General features: G+C 41.9%; 1 long non-coding RNA gene across 1 annotated transcript in view; it reads right to left on the bottom strand.

The window, feature by feature from the left end:
* Positions 1 to 5,790: 5,790 nt before the first annotated feature.
* LOC138581974 (uncharacterized) overlaps positions 5,791 to 19,940 on the bottom strand; it is a 422,235-nt gene continuing 408,085 nt past the window's right edge. The window contains exon 3 of the long non-coding RNA XR_011304912.1: positions 5,791 to 9,372. This is a non-coding gene — a long non-coding RNA (uncharacterized lncRNA). The remainder of the gene's footprint in view (positions 9,373 to 19,940) is intronic.

Raw genomic sequence — 19,940 nt, 5'->3', positions numbered from 1 at the left:
CTGCAGCGATGTGTCCGGTGTGGCATGCCTCAGGGCGGCCCCACCTTCCTCTTCCTTACTTACCCCACAACTCCTCCTCCTCCCTTCTTCCGCTCTCCTTCTTTTCAAACCACACCCTCTATTTTCACGAACCCTCCTTGAGCGCCGCCTCTTCCCCCTATCCTATTCTTCCGTACCCTCTGTCCCTAACCGCCCTTGGATGGACTCAAGATGAGACGTGAAGTGTATTGCGGTGTCCTATTCAAACCCTGTGGGTGACGTCACCAATGCACTGTAAGTACCTACACAATGTCAAATCCTTATAAATGTGTGCTTGTTCGTTACCCTCTCCTCCCCTTTTAACCCCTCAGCTGTCTTCTCGCCTCTACTGGAGCAAGGAAATCCACAATCAAAATAATCGGTCTGCGCATGCTGCGTCACCTCACGTGTGATACACCCCCTCTCCAGAGTAGCTTAACCAGCCAATTATCTTCCGCACTCGGGAACAATCTAGCTACCTCCTGCGGGAAAACATCATCTACTTAACGAGCTCCAACACTCACTTAGTAGGGAACCTCATCCACTCATTGATCTATAACTTCAAATCGTAGGAAAGCCACACCCCCCTCTAACACAGGTGTCCGCGATCTCCAACCAATCTGCGCCCTTTAACAATCACTTGTGGGTGCTCGAAGCCCCACCTTATCCACTCCGTGACTCTATAGGGGACGACCCTCATGTCTGTCCCCTAACACTTCACACCTTTGTTGCCGCGGAACAGCCAAAATCAATTTCCACACACTGTGTCAACCGCCCTCCTCCCTCTTTACAACTCCTCCCCCCCTCCTGCACAACATTACATTGCTGGTTGGGTGTGCCATACTCACAAAGTCCTCGTGAGCCGGGGCCGCTCGACTGCAGGCATCCCTCCAGAAAGTGGCTTGCCACTGCCCCTCGTCTGGACCACGTCCGGACACTCGCCAACCGCGGGCGGGATACTTTCCAAGTCGGCTCCCGAGGACCAATGTCCGGATTTCGCCGTCCGGTCTACTCACAATTCCGTGATGGTCCTGCAGTCCTCGAAAGGGGGCAACGGTAGAGGGAGCCATGCTGCCAAGTTGCCGCGCTGCAGGAGGCCTGGTAGTCATGCTCTTAGAGCAATTTAAGCAGATCTCAACCAGATCACAGCAGTGCTTCCAACTTGTCGGGGTGATCTCCCGGGGGGCGGCGTAGCCTTCCGCGGCCTCCGGGGCTGGGGAGGCCCCAACTCCTCTGGTGTCCCAAAAAAGGAGTATTAGGCACACGCAAGAGCAAAGTAGTTGCTGCTGTTTATTATAACAACAGCAGGGATAGAGCTTCACCCGTATGCATCCGGGGAGACCTTCTCGCTCTTAGGAGGGCTTGCAGGCCCTTTTTACCGTAACATGACGCGCTGCTCGCGTCACCTGAGAAAATCGTCACAAAACCTATCTCCACTTCGGGTTGGCTCAGGTGGTAGGGTTAGTATAGAAGCTTATATGAAGGAAGGTTATTGGGTAAGGACGGGTCAGGTGGCACGCTTTGGGGTGTCTCTAACACTTGCTACACTGAACTTGTTACATGGGGACCCCCAATGATTGGCTAACCAAAATGGCATCAGTAAAGAGCCCTGTGTCCCCTGATTGGTTCCCTCGTGAGCCCCCAAGCCTGGGACCATTACTGTTCCCAGCCCGCGAGGTACCTGCCGTTTGCAACATTGTGTAACTATGTGTTAGTGGTGGACAATGGACAGGTCTTTGCTAGTGGCGGATGATCACGCCTTTCCCATCTGAATGAATGTCCAACTTGGCATATCGTTGTTGCAACCTGTGTCCCAGACGTGAAACCCTGGCGACTTTTTTTGGCTGGGTCATGTGTGGAGAGACCGTAGCTGGAGCATAATTATGAGCATTTAATTTGGCTTGTTGGCCCGGAGGGTGCTTGGCGGCAGGAGGTGTAACCTTGGCGCTGGGAGCTCGGTATGTGGGTTGCAACATTTCAGCCTTGGTTTTGGGCTCTCGCTGAAGCTCGCTCTACCTGGTCAGCACAGTGCGTTTCGTCTCGAAAGGGCTTTCTCTGGCCTGGGGACTCTTGCTTGAGGCCTACTCGGGCCTAGTTCCTGGGAAGCAATGTATGATCCACAACATGGGTGCCACGGAGCAACAGAGTATCACAAGTAGTAGTACTGTATGTACATATGGCGGCATCTCTATAGGGGTCAGGTAGCATAAAGTGTCGGCAAGGGTACACACAAGCTCGTCAGGCATCTTGCGTTTATGCGGTGCTCTGGGGCCTATTTGAAAAATAACAACAATGCACGTCCGTGAGTGAGTCAGTCCGCTATGTCATAGCACTGGGTATGTTCTTCGTGTGGGTTGGTGTGTGAGTGACCAGTGTGCATGGTTGCACGTGTGTTCCTGTCAGTTAGCTATGTCGTCATGACATCTCTAACAATGTTGATGGCTTGTACCTGTTGTTTTAGTCGATCTGGTCTATATCGCAGGCGCCGACTTGACTGGGGCATAGTAATGGGCAGGCTCCTCGTGCATGTGGGCCGCGAGCACATGGTACCTTGTCATCTGTTAAGGAGGTGAGCGGGTCAAACTCCTCTCTTGGGGGGTGCTTTGGTCACGATCCTCTAGGCCAGAGTCTGGATGAGAATGGGGGAAAGAAGGTATCCCATTTTCCCACTTAAAGACATCACAGACCCAGACATCATGAAGATTACTGACCAGTACAAAACACCAAATACAAAATAATAAAGTAGACGGATTACATATCTTGTAAATGTATGTGTTTTGTCAGGGGACATTTCCGTATCATATTCCATGCCTATTCCACGTATGCGTTGACTTCTACAAACTTCCTCTTAGCCAAAAGGGTAGACTTGACCCCGGATGTCTTTCAACCCTGCTCCTTCCCAGGCTAAAAAATAAAGTTGTTTGTGCTAGAGCGGAGAGGCCTGGTCTGCTAGTAACTGTCACGTGGTGTGTTTGTTCACTCTGGCTCACTCAAGCATGTTTCTGAAAGAAGAGATCAAATCGTTTGGGCAAGTTCAAGATTAACCAAAGGATTGTATTGTTCAAAGAAAGGAGGGTTCCAACAAGAGTGGGATAGGCACAATCAGAAAGAGTTTTAAACAAGCATCGCCTCAGCCAACAGTTCTGGCTCTTGCGTCAGTCAGCATAGGCATTCGCCAGGCAATGTGATAATGGTACTAGCTGTCCATAAGATGCAACAACTGGCAAATAGTGTCACTACCGTGGCATAAGAGGTAGTGCCTAGGAAATGCCTTTCTAATGCATATACAGGAGCCATGACTGTTGGTTCTGCAAAGTGGCAATACTTGTTAACAGTTATGCAGTGCCAGCAACAGAAACAAAGACTAAAGCAAGTGGCTGAAGGTACATGGGTCAATACATTTGGATTACACCAGGAGCCTGTTTAAAGCTGTAATCAAGCCATCACCTTTCAGAAGACTGCCTAGAAATAACACTGGCTTTCCAGTAAAAGCACATTGCTATCTCAGAGCAACCTCAAAGGCGTGTTTTGGGGCAGGTAGTGAATGGGAAGGTTCATAAGGACCATCATGCCTATGGGTGATCAATGCCTAGATAAAAAGCCAAATAAAACAGAGAGAGGCTGTGTGTCCCTCCTTAGACACGCTCTCTTCTCTTCCCATGCCATTAGTTTTGGTTTATAATTAGCAAACTAAAATATTGGAGTCAGCCACAGAATAGTAAACATAGAATAACTGCACAGGCAGAGCTAGTAACAGAGCTTGTCCAGTCAATTACACTTTGAGGTAGACATTTAAAATAACAAAGCAGGGCCATTGGAAAATGCTAATTGGTCCCCCTTGAATGTCTGCAGGAAAATCCCCCAAAAATCTGGTTTCTGTTTTTTTTTTGTTGCTTTAATGAAACAGAAGTTTGCCATATTGGATTGTTGCCACCTTTTCATAACAGCTGGCATTGCACCCAAACGACTTAAATTAAAGGTATTTAAATTAATAATAAAATGTTCCTATTGAAAGGGGCTTTCATACAAATATAAAAAAGCATTGGCAATGTCAACAGTTTTGGGTTTGTTTATGTATGGGAAAGGCATTTGCCAGTCACTTCTGTAGTGGTAATAATGACCAGTGATGGTAGAAGCTGCAACATTCTGCGACTACTTGGGCATGTAATAGCGGTGTCTGGCAAATGCCTAATACTTATACACAAGACAAAACACTTGGTTTTGCCAATGCTTACTTTTAACAGGACTTCAGTGAAGGACATGCAGAATGATTATAAATAGAGTGGCTGAAGGCAGACCTGGCTAAGACATTTTTATTACATCAGTAGTACGCTTACATATCCAATAAAAATTAAAATAGAAATACCAAAGAACTAGAAAAAAGCATACATCATGTCCACTTTTAAATCTTTGTTTCAAAGCAGATGGATCCAAACTATTTACAATTAAATGTAAATTAAGCCAGAAAACGGCTCTAAAGAAGACACTGGGAGGCACTTTCAGTGCAAGGTTTGATGGTAAAACTTGGTTAAAGCTAGTTCAAAGAGATGGCAGGAGGATGTGTTTTGCTCTGGGAGGGGCAGAAGTGGAAGGGAATTACCATAGGATTAGCATGGTCATAAGCAGTCAATGGCTGGGAAAATAAGCAGACAACACCTGCAAGCTTTGTGTCCCTCCTCATACATAATTTCTCCCTAGTTGTAGTCTAATGCAATTCTTTCAACTAAACTAAAACATTGAAATTAAATAATGTGCTACTTTGACCTTAAAATAGTATTTATCTGTGTTTTGGGGGTAGGTCAAGGGAGAGGAATTCAGAAAATACGTATGTCTTATTTTTGTGACATGGTAGGAGTTATTAAAAAAAGTGTCTAATTAAAGATTTAGAGTGCAAAATATTGTTGATATATAATATTTGATATTATAGATCACGAGCACCAAGGTCCATTTACATGTTTTTTTTAAAGAGTGTAATACATGTGTTAAATCTAGTTTTCTGCCTTGTTTTTTATTATTAGCACTTGTCCTTAAAACAAAGTTGAAAGCTAACAAATGAAAAATGAATGGTATATTTTCAGTTAGACAACATTTTCAGTATGATGTAAAAATAACTTAAAACTAGAAAAAAGCAAACAGAATACCCGCTTTGAAAACCAACGTGACAATGGGTGATCTGCACCCCCCTGTTATTCCCCTGGTCACTTGCAGGTAGCTTGATGCCAAATTGCTTGCTCTCCCCAACCCCATTGTTAGCTCCCACTCACTTATATTTATCTGTCACAATCTGCTTCCCTTGCAGTGTAGTTCATCCTATGATGTGTAAAGTGCTCTATTGCTTCCCGAAACCTAGGTCCACACTTAAAAATAATAATAATAATAATAATAATAATGGTAATAATAATGATGATGATGATGATGATGATAGGAGGTAAAAACGTGAACAATGGTAAGTTGACGAGGACTCTTCATTGAGCCCATTAATATCTGTTCAATGGTATTATCTGCGGGCATGTCAGAGCAGAGTTTGCTTGACCAGCGAATGGTGAAGAAGCATTGTCAAGCAAACATCTAAAATTTACCTGGATCCATATTATCTTCCAGTTTCAGGCATAAGTATGTATAATTGTATAACAATGCTTTGAGTAACATAATGATATTAAATTCATAATACTCTTTTTAATTTAAACATACATCCATATGCTGATCTTATTTCTTCCTTCGCAATGTGCTCTTATACATATGCTGATGATACACAATTCATTTTTAGGTTGAACTCTCATGTATAAGACCACTTGCCAAATTAAAGGGCCTGTCTGTCAGAGATTGGCGGGTGGTTGTCAGACAATTTGTTGAAACTCAATGGCTTGGTCCTCTGAACTCCCACTCTTTCTGGCATTCAGATTTCAGGCCAGATTATTTGGCACCTTGCCCAGCTCCTAGCCCATCAGTTAAGAGTCTAGGGATCAATCTTCTTGCTTCTGGCAGGAGAGAAGCGCAGATTGTTTCAGTCTGGATTTCAAGCTTTTTCAAATTGAAACTTTTAATGAAGGTGCTCCCTTTTACTCCACTGCAGTTGTGTCCTATAATCGTTGCTGCCGCTATTATGGGTTCTTTGGACTACTGCAAAGGCATTTATCAACCGGATTATTTGGTCCAGTGGCTCCAGATTCTGCAAAACTCTGCAGCACATCAGGCTTAAAATGCTACTAGGCGGACTCCTAGGTGGTCTTCTGCATCTTCTCTGTTTGCAAAGCTTCACTGGCTTCTGTATAAAATTCAAAATACTTTGCATTGCACATAGTGCATTTTACTTTTTTGACCAATCTTTCTTCAATCTAAGTTCATCCATTATATTCCTTTACATTTCTGTGATGAGGTTGAACATTTTTGTGGTATTCTTACTATTGCTAGTAGCGCCCAGATGCCTTTTGGCCTTGGTACGCGCTTAATAAATATAATTACAGACTTGCTTACTTACTTATTTAAATACATAAAGGCAAATGAAAATAGTGTGATTCTCCAAAAATGTTCAAATTATTATATATTGTTTATAGCAATGGTGGGCACTTTAAATATGATGCCTTATAGTTCATTGTATGCATAATCAATGGTTTTCAATGTGTCTCAGGCAATGTTATTTCCTTTGCAGATATTTATGTTAACAGGACACCAGGTTTGTACTCTGCATAGCTCTGGGTGTACATTTAAGCCTGGATGTTATCTAACATACAGGCCCTGTTCAGGAAGTCTCATTTATCACATGAGAAAAACGTATTCAACTTCCAGAACAAATTGCCTTGTGAAGAGGGCCTCCAAATTAATGAGCAGCCCCCACCCAAGTGTATCTAAGGAGAAGCTATTCATATAAATACAACTTTAAACACCATAAAAGATGAAATATGGTGTGCTGCCTGATAGTCATCAGGTCTTTTATCCTAGTGCCAAGATTCCAACACATCTTCTTGCACTTACAATGACACCTTTGAACTTTGTCTCCTCTTTAAATCCAACAAGCTGGTTAGCCAAATGCAAACTGTGTCACCTAAGACCCAGGTTAATTATTGACTGACTGTGTCAGCAGGATCAAGTTAATTATTGATCACGTACCTGCTGCCCTCATAGGTTTCATTAATCACAGAAGCAAAGCATACGTTGGAACTCTCATTAGGAAACCATGGACCATTTCAATTAACATTTAGACGTGCATTAAAACACATTTTTTAATATAGGTCCACAACCAAATCAGTTACAACCAAATAGAAAAGTGCATGGTGACATTTACATTGCCCTCTGTTAAATTAATGCAAATACAATATTTGTAGGACTATTAAAAATGTATATCATTATTGTAACTGATAGCTTTATGAAAATTAACTCCACACATTTATGTTGGATTACAGAGGTGCCTGTTTATCGATATGGCATTTTGATGCGATATAAAAGAAAAACTGTTTTAGAATTCAATATTATTCTGAGTAGAATAGCCCTCAACTTATTTTCTAGTCACAGGTATGGAAATGATGATCGTCCGATGGAGATTGAGTGCCTTTTTAAGGTGGAAGTGTTGACTGTTAGAAAAGTCAATAGAAGTACTTGAATAATAAAAAAATGTGACATAATCATGGCAATGGGTGGGACTATGAGTGATTCTATAGAGCAGCAACATATAGGGAATAGGGATCTTACCCTGGAATCAAAAGCTGCACAGAAAGGATACCACCTGTATGAGGAGAATATTACCTGGACAATTTGCTTTCCAAGAGAGAGGTGAGGGCCCATTCTGATTCATAGCCTTAAAGAATATTCCAAAGTGAGTATGAAAATCCCCCAAATGTAATTAGATAAGTTCCCTTTTAATACAATTGATCAATTCCCTGCTTAGTCAATGGAATCAGTGGGAAATGGGTGGTAGTTTAACTAGGTGGAGCTCAATGCAGACAATGGTCCTCATTACAGATTGCCTGATACAGTAAAAAAGCCAGTAAAATTGTTGGTAATTCCGGCACTGACATTTTTACCATACCGGAGAAACACACGTTTTCCGTTAGGGGCAGAGATTTACCTTCAGTTGATCTGTGAAAGCTATAGATATTGAATCACTTCCCATAGAAAAAGATGCCAATGTAAATGTCATTCACCTCTCATTCGGGATTTTGCACGGGTATGACCCCGTTTACAAAAAAAAGGGAGAGGGTGTTTCTCATACTTGTAATAGGAAATCATAAACTCTTTTCCTATGGTGTGTGGGCAAAATAAGATCCTGTGAGTTCTAAACTGATAGCACTGTTCCTCTAACCCAACCTGCAGAATTAGATGAAACTCAGATCAAACTCATTATAGACTACATTTAAATTGCATGCATAACCCCACACTCACACTGGAAGGTACGAATTACAATAAATATGTATACCTAAATCATGGCATAAAATGGTCACTCAACATTAGCTGATGATATTTGACTCTTCGTGAGTAAATAATGGTGTGCTCTGGGTGACATTTTATGGCTGGCTAGTAACTTGCGACTTGAAATTTTACACACTGTCTAAATGTATTTTTCATTGTGTCTTTTCTCTTGTGCCAATACTTGTTTTTGACAGTGGAGACAATAAAATGTTTTTGGACTTGTTAATTTTCAACAGAAGTTGATTTATGTGTACATGTTAACTGAAAAGAGCTTTCATATGCTAGCTGATAAGCAGAATTATGGTAACAAAATTAGGTACTTCCTACAGGTGGGCTTGTTGTATTTAGGAAAATGACTGTTAGAAATAATATTAATAGTTTTTTTTTGCGACTGAATGTGTCTATTACATTTAGTGAGATTGTCACATGCAGACCAAGTTTAATTAGGTAAACAATTCCTTCTAATCTGTTGTCTTGTTGTGACTTGCCCTGTATAAAGCAAGAGGACCACCTTCGGTTTATCTAATTTCAATAAATTCACAATCGCCTGTTTATAGTCCCATTACTGTGGTGGGGGTCTGTATACAATGGGATGTTAAATTAGTGATGGCAACTTAGTGAAAAGATCAACCTATTCATGAAATCATTACAGACACTGAACACACACTTGGGGGAAACTACAGGGCTGTACTCGCCTCACAAAGGCTTCAGAACTAACTAACAGGAAAAGTCAACACAACAATGGTGGCCAAGACAGGTAAAGTCTTGGTCTGGCCCTTTCTAACTGAATAATGCCCAGGTGAATATACAGGACAAAACAATAACAGGACACCATTAATTTAGACAAAGAGGGGCAGACCCACACCCAGAATCCAAACCAAAGGAAAGGGTCTCTTCAGATTTGCAGTCGGTTGGTGTGGGATTTTGAAGGAAAGACGTCAGGAATTCTACCTGGGGAAAAAACGTGAGAAAAGTGAGAATAGCAGGCATGTAGATCTCATATAGGAGGTTTGAGGGGACATTTGAGGCTAGACTCTAGAAAACACACTTGCAAATGTAAAGTCCCATTTCATATGAAATAAAATCAACTATGCACTAATCAGTAATAAGAAAAGTTATGCTGCACCATCTCTCATTTCAGTATTGTCTTGTTTCCCGACCCAAGCACATCTGGTGAATTCCTATTGAATAAAACTTACAATCTTTGATTCTTTCTAAAGTTCCTAATGTAATCATGTCTATTTCCACTGTTCCTCCTAGGTACCAATCCGGGAAGTATTTTCTTCCACAGAATTTCTAGCTCTGCTCAGGCCTCTCTCTTGTTTTCTTTCTATGTATGATACTTTTTTTTGTTTTTAAGTCTGGTTCTTAGGCACATACGTCTGTATTTCATTAAATCGATGATAAATATAGGGCAAGGACCCTCTTTTTTGTTGACGGGGCCTGACTCTAGAGGGTAGGTAGGTAACAAAAAGGGGAAAAAAGAGTCTGGCTACAGGTAGTGCTAGAAAACCTACAGCAGGCTAGGAGTTAATTGAACTACCCATTTTTGATCACAGGTACACAAAGAAAGAATACTGTTAAAACAACCTTTGTTCTAACTAAAGATACATTAAAAAAATCACGATTAAAGAAGTGAAGGTCATTATTATTTACCATACATGAACCATGTCATTCTATACACAGTGTGGTTAGTAAGTGTGGTTAGTAGACATGTGCTTCTAATATATTACAGTACACAAAACAACACGTTTTATGGTACTAACCACACTGTGTATAGCATTGCATGGTTCATGTCTTCTTTTTCTCACTTTCTGTTTCATTAAATCGATTCCTGAAACGACTTCTCCTTCCTGGCTCCATTTCATTGGGGCTCCTTTTCCAAACTCTTAAGAAATTGCACAGATGCTCCATGTTTTTAGCAGAACTGGCCCTGTCACTTAGGGAAAAGCCAGCTAGCAACACCTTATTAAACATGTGTGCAGCAGCGTAACTTTCCCTAGAGCGCCCGGGGACCAATTCCGATTGGAGATGCTGTGCGGTACAAATACCTTTAACATTTAACATTTAGACTTATCTAATCGTTGTTTGTTGCAGGACTATCCATCTGGCTTCCTTCCTTGATGTGGCACATTGATAATGCAGGTTCAGTTGTTGGATGATACTTTGCAAATGCTGAACACCAATGTGGCCTGTTTGCTGGAGCTCCAAGCAGCTATTCATATGGGTGATCACGAGGTTTTTGAATACCATATTATTTTTTAAAAATATGCCAAATATGTGAGAGCCCCTTTTCTACTAAGAATACACATGGCATGGAAAGGTGCCACTCACGGGTGACTTCAATGCTGTCTTAGCCCGCTTTGCTTGACCACTGGTGGAATGCACATATGTATAGCAGTCTGGCCCCACTTAAAAAGACAGTCGATCACTGAAATGCTGGGCATTTCTCTTCTGCATAAGAGTAGCAGCAGAATCCCAAAACGCATGCTGTCGTTTAGATGTCATGTCCCCTCCAACATTTTCAGCAAAGTTACTCCACTGGGCACAATTAACGAGGTATGGCTGTGATATTGTGTTTCTACAGGAACAGAAAGCAAGGGGTCCATATCTGGATTATCCTTAATAAATTAAGGTGTGTCACCAAATTCTTTCAAAATATACTAAATATGTGATCTTCTCGGTACTAAGAAGTAACACCACTCTATAGTTGGCTCAGTAGGAAGTTGCTTTTCATTATGGTCTATAATTATGTTTTAGCCGAATGTGCCTTTCCAGAGGACAAATACCCTATGTGTATTAGTCTGCTCACAAAGAGTACCCAGCACTATATGCTAGGCAGTTTTCTTCTGAACACGCAACCCCAGCATCATGTTACTGACTTGTTGGGCATTTTTAGTGAGCTGTGATACCAGGCCTCTCTAGGCACAGAGAGCAGGAGGTCCATGTCTGGATTACCCTTTACTGAAAATGAACACAGCTAAATAGCCTGCAAAATGGCAGGTCGCCCACTTGAGGGCCTACCGTCATTTACGAGTCGACTGTGCCTTGTCTAAGGAGAAACATACGTTTGCATATCAGTATGGCAAATTTGAAAAGACTTGGCAATTCACCCTAAAAGTTATTACGTTAAAAGACACATCCGGCATTTTCTATTACAATAGAACCCAGTGAAATGGTCACTATATTGATTTTGTTTTTAATTTCTTTTTAGCTTCGAGAAGCAGCAGAGTGCAGCACACCAATGGGTTAATGGGAAACCAGGCGAAGGGCCACACGTTACAGCATGGCTGTGTTACATACAATAGAGAAACGGGAGCAGTAATTAGAGTGTGTGATGGGGTACGCCTCAGGCAGGACTGGGGTTGTCCACTGTAATTATTCATTACTTGTTGCATCTTCATATTGTCAAGCACAATGAAGACCAACAAAAAAGGGAAAGTGTTTTCACAGAGTTGGCACACACTGTAAAACTAACATTTTCGATTGTCTCCTAACATTCCAAGATGGCACCCATGAGATTTCTGATTTAGTTAGGAGGCAAAGGGGCAAAGAAAGACACACCCTGTATCACAGAGCATCTGATGGCTATGGTTCGGGGAGCTCATTGTTATATTGTTTGATGGCATAATGACAGACGCATCAATGTACCAACCAGCATAGATAAGAATAATATAGAAACAAACATAATGCTGCACAAACAGCAGGGACGTAATTTCACCAAAATGCCTGGGGTAGCGGAAGTGACATCTCACGACCATTGACCTCTGATGACATCACAAGAAATGATGTCATTTGACCCCACCCCAAAGTGACATCACTGGAAGCGATGGAACACAACCTTTCACCCCTTGACAAAACAGGAAGTGGCACTCTGAAAAATATGGTTACAATATCACTGTAAAGTGATATACATTTTTAGAAAAATGTATCACCATTTGTATCATTAATATCAGTGCGTATAGAGCCATATTACCAAATTACTGTGAATGCAAGCAGACATCCAAGGCCAAACGATAATAATGTGTTATTATATAGCACTTTCACTTAGAACAAATATACATACCTGTGTTGGTACTAAGTTATCAACCTCAGCAGGATGAAAGGCTGAGTTGACCTTGGCGGGACTCGAACCTGCAGATCACACACACATTGCAGCAGCGAGTGCTCAACCCACTGAGCTATCATATCGGCTATAGCTATCAGAATACCAGCCACTCCAGAGACAAAGAGGCACATGCTGCTGGCCACCAGCCCAAGAGCCTCAAATTATTTTATTTTTTAAAGTTCTTTTTTTTTTTTTTAGGTGACCCCTGGCGAACCCTAATGACGTCCCTGACAAAGTGTAATAACATAAATGTACGAAGATCAATGGGAACAAAAGTAGCTCTTAAAGGCAGAATGTGGCCCCTCTCTTCCCAACTAAAAATGGTTGTCACCATAAAAGAGCATTCACCCTGATGCACCCGTTCTGCATCACGAAGCAGTCGATTAACACTTGAGTCCTTTTGATATAGACATTTGAAAGCTTTTAGCAGAGAGTCAAAGCTCTCAGAGTTTTGGTAGAGCTAAAAGGGGTATTTATGTTCTGAGAGCAGAATTCTCTGGATCGACTGCCGGGCTATTATGCAAGTCTATGCATTCTCGTCCTTGGCACTTAAGGGGTATTAACAGATGTACAACTTAAATCAAGCACTACTACAACGGTCACGTTTTACAATTTGCACACAGTGAGCTCATGAATGAAAAACAGGCTTTTGGCAGCAACTCCATGCATCCTTCCAGGTAGAAATCAAAGGGGCTCATTAAGGGTTTGCTGGTAACCCATTGGTAATTTCTGGAAAACCCACCTTTCCGTTACCGGCACCTGATACCGCAGAATTACCAGGATATTACTGGTGCCGGCAATAGCAGTAAGTCCCCATTTCATGGAGTCGTGTAGGATTTCATGGAATGGGTTTACCACAATCACTGGCACCGGTACTACCGATGCTGGTGATTGCAGAAACTATTTAACGGTAGGGACATGAACTACTGGCAGGTCAGATCTGCCAGTGGATCAGAGCCCCTACCGGCAAACTTTCAGTATGACAGTCCAGTAAAAATGTCGGAGCCGGTATTACCAGTATTTTTTGCAGAATTGTTACAAGACTGGCACCCTCTTAGTGAGCCCCAATGTTGGATGAGTGAACACACATCCTACTTTCTGGTACGGATAATGGCTCTCATGGTTGCTCCCAGGTAACTTAGGGTGACCAGCCCCAGGTGCTCCTCTCCAGGAAGAACATGGCATGATAACCTGTTCTGAGATGAGGGTTTGCAGCACACGCTTTTTGCTCACTGTACCTTTCACAGATAGGAAATATTCATTTGCATATCAGTCTTTGTCCCGCCCACATGGGCAGTCCAGCACCAAAATGCTATGGCAATTCCCTTCTGAACAAGAGTACCAACAGCAACCCCATAGAGGTGTTTCAGCCTTGCTGGGCCTCATCAGTGAGGTGAAGCTGTGCCTCTCTGAGCACAGTGAGCAGAGAGTCCACATCTGGTTGCTCCCAGGTAACTTAGGGTGACCAACCCCAGGTGCTCGTCTCCAGGAAGAACACGGCATGATAACCTGTTCTGAGATGAGGGTTTGCAGCACACGCTTTTTGCTCACTGTACCTTTCACTGCGCGTCCGAATTGGTTGCAGGAGAATTGGTCACATTTGTCTTTGCGCGTTTTGAGGCATATATATGTGGAAGGTAGGTTTAGGGAAATAATTACTGTAAAGAGGTTAAAGGGGCTGCAGGGATCTCCCTCCGCATATATATGCAGCAAAATGTACCTGTCAAAAAAAAGAAATCCAACCAATTCTCCAACCACCAATTTGATGCAATGTAATGAACCCAATCCGTGTCCCTCTGACATTGCCTTTTTGGTGGGCAGTATTGCATTGGTAAGTGTTCATGTCAGCCCTGTACCAGAGACATGTAGTAAAATATTGTTGCAGTCTTTCCTTTTTGAGGTTTCTTTTTCATCAGCTGAAAGAAAGAAGGAGATGGGCTTTCCTTAAGAAGCTCCCTCAAGCCATTAGTACTGAAAAAAAGACCCTGTACTTCCCTTATATGCCCGCTGCCAGGAAAGCATCTGATGTTTTCAAACCACCATTTTCAAAAAGTTACACTCTCTTGAAACTGAAATTAGCTCGAAACTATTTTTATAATTTCAGGAAGCTCATGCAACTCCGAATACCCTAAACATCTGGATGACTCCTGGTTCAGGCAAACATGTGTGCCCATGCCTACACAGCACCTAAAAGAAAATGACAAGGCAATAGCAATTAATGCACAGATCTATTTTACTCTATCAAACAGCCATCTCGGTTGAACTGCATGCCCCTTCCTCTATGAGCCCATGATCTGTAACTATGGGGTCGCTCAAGACTCCATCCTCTCATCCTCGCACTTCAATACTACCCTTCATCCATTGGCTGATCTCATTGAACACCCCCTTTCACATTCCAAACCAGCTACAATGGCACACAGGGCGCTGTCAAGCTAAGGACGAGCTCGGATAAGACTACGTCTCGGTCCCTGCGTGCCTGGACGTCCAACAACAATGTATGCCTTAAAGTATAAGAAACGGATCTGCCTTCCTCTTTGCCTTTAACCTAGCCCATCTCTACCAGCACCTCACTAACCCTGGCCCCAGAATCTAGGAACATAGGGATTATTTTTCGATGGCTCGCTTTCAATAACTCTGCGTGTTTTAGGAACTGTCCAAGACATCCCATATGTGGTAAAATATTCTCACGTTTGTCAATCCTTTCCCGACTTGTCCCACAAGGTTAAAATAATGAGTCATTTGGTTCTCCCAGGGATTAACTATTGCAATAGTCTCTACCTCTATCTTCTCAAAACGTTTCTCCATCAGCGGTCACACAAGACAAGGACACTGTGCATGTGTACACGCGATGTATGAAGTGCAAATGTAGCTTGGAATCAATTAAGCAGTGTACGCAGGGGCCTCTAGGCATGTCTTTGGGTTCACACATAGGGACCACATTCGGTCTGACCTAAGAACACTTTAATGGTACCCGATGGAAGAACAGATCGCATTGAAAACACTTCAAAATGCACCGGGTCTCCTGGAGCACTGGCCGTATATATGACCAATATATTACCAATACAAAGTGACTATATTCTGCCCATCCATGCTCCTTAGATCCACTTCTTTCAAGTCATTGTCAATAATAAAGTAAATACATATTTATTTATATTTCTGAAAACTGCCTTCAAGTAAGACATCTCTTCTCCCGCTCCCACAAACGCCATTGCAATTACCATCTAAATGTTTCTGCCCTCAGGATCCACGTGGGCTTGATCAACATGCATCCCAATCATTATCTCTTTCTCTTTGACCTACCTCTCATCAGCTTGGACCCCTGCTCATTTCATCTCTGCCCTCTTCGCCTATCCTTTTTCCTTCGCAGACTATTCTTTGTATAACCACTCAAAGACAGCCTCTGCACTCTGAGACTACTACAGAGATGATTTGGAGAAGGAAAAGCTCTGAGCATAACATAAGATACATGTATATAACCCCATGCATATAATTCTCTAAGGAAGTCAGTGTGCACACACAGCCCAAAGCACACAGTCATCCTTATCCTGAGACGCAGCCCGTCCTAAAATTGTGTAAGGCACTATGCATATAAGAAGGAAAACATCTCTGGAAACAAGCAGTTTGTCACAGGTACTCTACTTCTCCTCAAATTCAAGTCCTAGTGAACTGGATAACCAAGCCCTTTAAAATGAGTAGCAATACCCTGGGGATGGATGGGGATGCAGATTTGTATTCATACATCAATAATCAAGATGACTCAGGGAGTTGGCAAAAGGAAAACGGTTTAATATCAATTATCTAAAACAAGGAGCACAATGAACATCAACAAATTTGCTCAATCCTCTTACTCAATACCTTCTAGAAAAAACTGAGATTGTATACACAAAACTCGTCATCAATGACATTAACCTACATGTTCACTAACGTCATCCTATGTGGCAGACTACAAAAATTTATGAGTATGGGTGATTGGCTCTGAGTGACCATCTAAATATACGATCCATACTAGTCTAAAAAGGTGTGAATATGTGATTGGTTACTTAACATCAGGTGGAGCAACTAAGACCTTCACTTAAAGAATGACCACTAGGAACATCACTAAATACACGGCGTCCCATTGGTTTAGACAACTATAGGACCCCTAATTGCTCGGTCCTCTACAATTGGTTGGCATTATAACCTTTGTGAGTACTTTTCCACCTGCGTCTAGCAGAATGCAGGCTGGCCATCCAGGTGCTGGTGAGCTTGCTTTAACCATTGCTTCCAACCAATTAGCATATCAATTCATCACCACCTCAGTGGTCTACTGTCAGTTAGGCTTTGAAGCTCGGTCTTGAGAGTGTTCTTAGCTCTGAGAAATTCAGGGAGTGAAAGCTCGCTCTGCCCTAGTGCATAGGTGTGACCAACTTGTTCATTCAACTTCATCCTTCTATGTAACTGGACGCCATGGAATCGAGCTTCTAGTGCATTTTAAAATACTATTTTTTAGTAGACCTCTGACGTCTTCCTTGTTTTGTTCATGCCTTCTGAACAAGGAGTTTGGTTCTTTCACACAATTTGTATCCAATCTCAGTTTACTCCAGTTTGATAAGGCCTTGGCTTCTTTGGCTCATCCAGCCTTGCCTGCTGAGTTTCACTTTGTAAGTCAATTTGCTTTTTAACTGCGATACTCTGGAAATGAGGCTTTCTCTGTCTTCTTGCTAAAGTCCAGCACTAAATATATTATAAACCGTAGCCACCACTATGTATGTTGCGTCCATTTGGGGTCTCCAGAATGCAGCCGAGATACAAAGGAAGGAGACAAAATTTTTCAAAAACCTGCTGGGACTCCCGCCCAGCGTCTCTGGAATAGCTGTACACAGAGAACTGGGCGTAGAGTTCTGGGAGGATCAGTGGGCAATGGCTCCACTTCTTTTTTGGGTCCGGTTATGGGCCAATGAACATGCCTCTCTCTGCCATTCCATTATTCATGCTGTGCTGGACAGAGATGGATGGAAAAAAATCCCATGGCTTGTATATGTCTGGAAAACTCTGGGGGCAGCTAATCTAAGATCCCTCTTCCCACCCGCCATATTAATTACAAAGAGTGAGGGGGTGCAATATAAAATAGCATTGGGGGAGATTAATGTGAGGAAAAGAATTCTGGAGGAGTAGGGCCACAGATCTGGTCAATTCCACACCAGTATTAGCAGGCTCACAGGAATACAACCCTATCTGACTTGGAGCCCTCACAAAAAAGGATAGGTGGCTGAACACGAGGGCACGGTTTGATTCCCTAAGGTTACAAGGGAATACCTACAAATGGAAAGGCTTCCCTGATTCTGCAGGCTGCCCAATCTGTGGTTATCATCTCGAGGATTTAGCCCATTTGTTGTTTTTCTGTACTGGATATGCCGGCATTCGTAGAGCGACCTTGATCCCTGCCCTTAAGAAGACAGCGATACATTCGCACAGGGCAGCTCTCGTGTTTCTATTGAGTGCCGACACGTCCTATACAGCGTGGACACTGCTTATGTTTTTGAAGAGAGCGATGTTCTTTAGAAAGGGTCTATTATTAATGCAGGGAGATGCTAGTTAGCACTCTGAAAAATTTTTTAATAGGGATTTAAAGTTCACCTTTCATTTCTAACTGATACTGCTTGTGTTTTTATGGGTTTTAATCTTTCATGTAATTATTTGACCAATGTTTATGACAGGTTATCTAGGTTACGAATGCCTATGATTTTATTATTAGGAAGGGTTTTATGAAATGTAACTTTATTTGTGATTAATCGTGTTTTTTTTGTCATTTAATGGATTTTCATAATCCGAATAAACTTGTTTGACTTGACTTGATATATATATATATGCATTTTACATTGACTGCTGCACTCTAAAGAGATCGGTGCAATTCTTAGTGATTACTGCACCTTAAAGATTTGGTTGTAGTTTAATACGCTGCTGGCACTATGCACTTTACAATGATCCCGGTATCCTACCGAGATATCTCAAATATGAGATTTAACATACGATTATTTGGATCAAGAATAATCAGATTGTCAACAGTAGTGGATATATTACTGAATACATTTGCATTTTGCACTTTACAGTGACTTTTGCACATTTACAGAAGGATGCACTTTATTTTGTTGTTTGCACTAAGCACTTTAAAATGATTGTATGCATTTCATAGAGGTACTCCGACAACAAGACCTTATACAATTGAGGGCAGCTAATACATGCACTGGATTTTTAACAGGCACATGGCACACAACGGGGCTCCATGGGGAAACTCCTACCCTTCGAGGCAGACCACGGCGGATTCATATTGAGTTCGAAACACACACAGTCTCAATCCTAGATCTTATTCTCTTAATGAGAGAACCACTCCAATTAGGTGGATGTGGTTTGTAAAATCATGCAATTTAGCGTAGTATTAACAACTATAAGATGGCCGCCATGAGGTAGCTTCGTATGGGTTGAGTTTTGAAGTGGAGTCCCCTTTCTATGTCGGCACAAAAGATTGCCGTCCGCTCTGCCTAATGTTTTAAAACTCGATGGTTTACGAGGAATGCATTGTTGTGATCAAGCGGCGAGGAAAGCCGCGAAACGCATCAACGTTCCTAAACGCGCATATTTTTGCACTTTGGGAGAGCCTGATCTTTATGGCTTTTTAATCATATTTTGCCACTTTGCAAGGCATGAATAAAGAATACATCTTTTCAATTTGGATGTCCGGACTTTGTTGATTTTCAAAACTATGAAGAGTGCTACTCATCCAGCCTGATGTCTTTTCAGTGCTTTAAAGATATATATATATATATATATATATATATATATATATATATATATATTGGCGCTTGCTGCAATCTATTCACTATAAAGCTAGCCTTAAGATTATTTTGTCTGCTCGCGCGTTTCTTTTGCATCTGTACATGTGTAACATAGCTTGATGTATTCATCGGTTCTGTTGCATAAGCTTCTTCACCTTGATCCCAATATGTCACTTATCCTTGATACTTTCTTGATGCCTTATTGAATATCTACATTCTGTCGGCTCTGCCGCTATTCTAGGTTGTAAGCGACTTCAATTCGACACTACAGCTAAGTCAATACCTAGTCTGGAATGCTGATGGAAGCCCTTATTGATGTATTTTTATGTCCAGTTCGTTTACTCTGGATGACAACCCTTATATAACACCCTTCTCTCAGAATCCCCCTGACCCCGCTGAGCCAAGAAGTAGGTTTGTTTTGCAATTTTAAATGGTTTATTTGAAAATTAAACAATATATATTTCTATCACACTTTTATAGTAAATTAATATTTGATAGCACACTTGTGAGGATGATAGTGATCAACAATGGATAATGGTACAGTGGTACACTCTTTTTGATGGCTTAGAAGTGATATAGAGAGGATAAAGTAGCTGAGA

The sequence above is a fragment of the Ambystoma mexicanum genome, chromosome 3q (genome assembly GCF_040938575.1).
Source record: "Ambystoma mexicanum isolate Mex_15411 chromosome 3q, UKY_AmexF1_1, whole genome shotgun sequence".
Taxonomy (NCBI): domain Eukaryota; kingdom Metazoa; phylum Chordata; class Amphibia; order Caudata; family Ambystomatidae; genus Ambystoma; species Ambystoma mexicanum.
Note: the sequence above shows the minus strand (reverse complement) of the source record. Positions and strands in the feature narration are given on the sequence as shown.